A 5,054-nucleotide genomic window follows, 5' to 3' on the forward strand; every position below is an offset into this window, starting at 1 on the left:
GAATAAGGTGGTTGGATGTCTAGGAGCTATGCTGTGAGTTTAGAGGAGCTTGCAATACCAAATAGGAAGAAAATGTGAGATGAAATCCTTGTTTAAAAATGATGTGTGATTTTTAAACTTTCTTTCAAATATGTTTGAGTCTCATATTTCCCAACAGATATGGGGATCTTATGGCATATTTATATATAGACTTGCAGTTCTGGTTTTGTGTTACCACCAGAGACGAGGTTGCTGCAAACAGTGTTGGCAGAGAAGTGGGATGTAAAAAGAGAAATCTCCTTTTCAGAAATTTAACCAAACTGAAGTAAAGCTGAGCAATTCTAATGAAGAGAACCTGTAGAAATTTTATATTTCTTGGAATGGTGCTAACAGGAAGGCTCTTAGATCAGTCTAGAACTTTCTCTGCCTTTCTCTGTCTTCTGTGCAACTCATCGCTACTAAAGCTTTATCAAAGGAGTTATTTGAAATTAGTTCTGATTTAAGGAACAGACAAAGCTCAGACCTTTTAAAAATGTTTAATATTTGACAAGCCATGTTGAGTGTATGACTTATTTGTGGGTTATGATTTGTAGTTTGTTTTTGTACATGGCATACAAAGTTTCTGTGAATTCATCGCAGTGAAGATGTACATCATGGTACATTTAAGTCCAGTGGCTGGTGGCACTGCTTTGTTTTAGAGATCCTTTTTTTTACTCCACAGTAAAAAAAAAAAAAATCTCTGTTTGGTCAGCACTGGATATGTAAAGGTATCTTTGAACTGTGGAAACTCAACTTTTATATGGCTTAGTTTATGTCTGTCTTTGGTTTGTGATGCTATGAAAGCCAGCATGCCTAGTGGGGGACACACATACATTTGTTTTTATCTATTCTTTTTTCAGGGGTTTATATTCAGGTGCACAGTGCTGTTGTTTCAGTCACACCTTTTCTCCTTTTGGGCTTGCTGTGCAAATCATTGTAAGAATGGGGCTTACAGTTGATGTGAAGTGTGTTCTTCCAGGTTAATTGTTAAAAAGAATTCACGATGAGCAACACAAAATCCAGCATAAATCTGAATGAGAGTACCTACACGAGGATTTAGTGGTTTAAGTATTTTATTAGATTAATTTGGATTTCTGTTTGTACTTAGGTAATTGAGCTTTCTGACATATGCTATGAAATAATTTCCTGCCAATTTCAGTTCTGTGGAGCTTTGTAACTTGAAGATGCTTATACTTTTTATTTCTTCTGCCTCTTAACAACATTACCAAGTAAGTTTTGATACTTGTTACTTCTCAACTCACTCCCATGTGATACCTCTTAGCCACTGCATTTTAGGTGGCCAGAGATGATAATAAACTCCAACAATTTTGGTCACCTCAAAACAATAATAAAGAATAAACTCCAAAAATTTTGGTCACCTCAAAACAATAATAAAGAATAAACTCCAAAAATTTTGGTCACCTCAAAACTTGTCTTGATGCTACAAGTTTCTCTGAAGTAGTGTTACCTTATCAGAATGCCTTAAGTCTGGCACTACAACAACTCAGCCGGGGTGTAAATGCTTTCACTGCACCAAAAAGTCGCTTTTATAAAGTTTCTCTCTCTTCAGATGCTGCTAGCTAATGGGTAGCACCTAGGACTGTGGTTGAACAGATATGTTCCCTGATCTGTGGTGGTTGTTTTCAGTTGGTGTTGACACAGCACAAAGGCTGACGAGACATTAAAAATTCGGCCTTTTTTTGTGCTTTTGGATGCCAGTGCCCAAGGCAATGATTGGTAGGTTTCTAGAGGTTCAGCCAATTGTTTGGCTGTGATTCAAGGACTTCAGTGATGTGTTTTGGAAACACATTTCTATAGCAGGCATGTGCTAAAAACATTCTCTTTCCCAGTGCTGGTGCAGGGAAAGGAAACAAACCACAGTGATTCTACAATATCTATTTACATGTAAGTTCTTCTGTGCTGCTTCATATACAGGACTGTTCACAGAGGCAGCTTTTGGTTTCTTTTTCTAAAAATCCCAAAGTTTTTGCTTTCCCAAAGAATAGGGCTGTTTTGTTTATTTGTTGCTTGTGAGGGAACCAATGTACACACTCTATTTCCTGACAGCCAGGGCAAGCTGTCCCCAAAGAGGCAAACAGCTGAGCTAAAGGCTGTAGGTGACATGGGGGAGTCTCTGATGTGACAGCACCGTGGCTGTTCATGACAGGTTTGCTGCTATTCCTGCTGCCCTGAAGGATTTTTTTTTGCTGAAGGTAGGAATACAGTGCAGGCAGTGAGAATTCAGATTGCTGGCTCTGCTTGTAATACTGCTTGGCATAGCTTGTAAGGAGAGCTTTTGTACAACCTGAAGTTTGTCTCTGTCAGCTCAGCTGCAACTCCCTTGTTTCCGGCTGCAGTTCTTTATTTGGTACATGAAGAGCAGAGATTTCAATTATTGGGGGGGAGGGAGGGAAGGATTAGGGGTCTGGGGCAGGTGGAGAGAACTTCACTGGGCTGGCAACAAGGAATTATTATCCAGGTTTAATAATCTGAAACATTAGAGAAATGGTCACTGCATCAGGTTCCAGAGAAAGGAAAATGGGTTGGCTTGAGACATTTTTGAGCCACCAGACACATATATTCAAAGTGCCTTTAAAACATTGACTCCAATGCTCATTTTCTCCAGACTTTAAAATGTGGCTGTGGATGAGGGCACTGGTTTGACTCACAGAAGCAAAGGTTTATCTGTAAGCAGTGGTTTTTTGTTGTTTTTTTGTTTTTTTTTTTGTTTGTTTGTTTTTTTTTTTTTTGTTTTTTTTGTTTTTTTTTTTTTTTTTGGTTAGCTATAATATTCAAAAACTAATCCTTAAGGGACTGTCAGTGGAGAATTTGTTCAAAAGCCTTGGAGCAAAAGCTTTACATGAATTGCAAAAAGAGGGAAGCCTTTTGATGTTTAAAGGAGTTTGTCAACATGCTCTCAATGTGTCAGGATGTGTTTCTCTTCCCCTCACCCTGCCTCTTGTTGAATGTCCTGTTGCTTGATTTTGTGAAATAAAGCTGGGCTGTGCCTAGGACTGGGAATAAAGTTGGTTCTTCTGGGATAAAAGGCATTTGTTTTTGTAAAAAGGTATATTCACAAAGAACAAAGAAGAAAACCTAAATAAAAATTTAAAAGTCCCATGATAGCAGCTTTTGTGAAAGAAAAGTGGTTAAAGGACTAACCAAGAACAAACTCTTTTAGTTGAGCCTGGTGAGAGGTGCTGAGATGAAGGGAGGAATATGAATAAAACTTTTTAATGTTACATTTCTGTCAAGTTAAACCACCTATGACACTGAATTCACCTTGTCATTTTGAACGTTGTAACAGACCAAACAGCGAAGCTACACTTGGGAGAGGCAGTGCTCTACATGGCATATATAAGGACAGTCCCTTAAGCTCACAAGTTTTCCACACATGCACAGAGCCAGCCAAGCATGTCACTGTGGGCTGCTCGTTCATGAGCAACCAGAAAGTTGCTTTTTATGTTCTTTTATTCCCTGTTCTGCTGCTGGTGGCACCTGAGAAGTCCTCTAGTCCTGCAGTGTCTTCTCTGGACAGCCTTTGGCCATGGCATGGTGCAAGGGCTTCCATTAAACTCAGCCAGACCCTCTGATCTCACACACAGCACCCAGGTCCTGCTTTTGGTGGAGGCAGTCCCTGCTCATATTGGGCTCCTCTCAGCTGTGCCATCCAGGTTTGCCATACAATGGGGTTTATCCCCTAGTTCTCCTCCTTTTTCCTCTATAAAACTGCAGGTTATTCCATAGCACTCACCTACATGTTCTGCTTTGCACACAAATCCTATTTTGTTGGTGCAGACCACTCCCTTAGCCCTCTTTCTCATCACCTGCAGCTTCTCAAAATGGCCATGAGCCACATGTTCTTCAGGGGTATTATGGACTGAAAAACTACTGTTGCCAGAAGATGAATATCTATTTATAAAAGAATTAAAGACAGTTGGATGCCCAAAACATTTGAATTTCAATTGGAAATATTCAGACTTGTTAACTGAACGTAATATTTTTGCCAGATTTAAGTGACATAATGATAAAAGAACTCAACCTGTTTTCAAATGGCTGCATATTAATAGCTTTGAGCAGGTGCTCTGGAAATCAAGGGAATCTGTGAAATTTCAGAATGCCCCCTCCTCCCATTGAAAGCTTATTTCTAAAAAGTGCACATGTCTTTAGTCTGGTGCAGCAAATGTGTGAGACTATGATCTGTTTGTACTTCTGCTGTATTTGAGATTGGTATTTTTGTAAGGATTCATCTTGCATTTGTCTCAAGTGGAAATTGCACAAAAGTTTAGTCAAAGGACCTCTAAAACATATCATTTTAGGGTCTCCAAAGTGCAAAAACAGTTAGCATAAAGCTTCCAGGAAGAAAAACACCAAACAACAAGAAAAAGCCCTAAACTCTCTGAAATGTCTTTTGTCACCTGACCTGCAATTGCTTCAAAAAGCTGGCACAGAAAACTACAAAACTGTATTTCATCTGCAGTTACAGACTGATAGATATTCTTTGTGGCTGACAGTAGGCAGTGAGGCATAATTTTTTTTCCCTATGGCTGTTTAGCACAGTAAGTAAATTTAGGTCAGACTCTGTCATTTGATCATATGCCTGGAGATGTAATATATTTTGTCCAATAGCCAGGGGAAATAGTCATTTAACCAAGTAACTGTTTCATTTCTTTAAGTGACTAATTTGAAAAACAATAGATCCTACAATGGGATGTTCTTAGGCTGACCTTCCTGCAGCTGGGTAGAAGTGGGGTCTGTCAGCATGGAGGTGTTTGCCAGCTTGAGGGAAGGGTTTGAGCATCATATCTGAGATAGTTACATCGTGCAGTGCATTGCACCATGTGTCCACTACAAATAATTTGCCTCTCTCTTTTTCTGCCACAAGGTATCTGTAGTGGAGTACAAAGGAAGAACATTTAGTTAAAAGAAAAGCAAAGTTTGCTTTCTATTTTAGTTTCAGAAGAGCAGGGTCTTGTGTATTTTTCACCCTTTTTGTGCTGAAGACTGAATTCTGTGATAGTTACATCATGTAGTGC

Source organism: Melospiza georgiana, chromosome 5, assembly GCF_028018845.1.
Source record: "Melospiza georgiana isolate bMelGeo1 chromosome 5, bMelGeo1.pri, whole genome shotgun sequence".
In the NCBI taxonomy this organism is placed as follows: domain Eukaryota; kingdom Metazoa; phylum Chordata; class Aves; order Passeriformes; family Passerellidae; genus Melospiza; species Melospiza georgiana.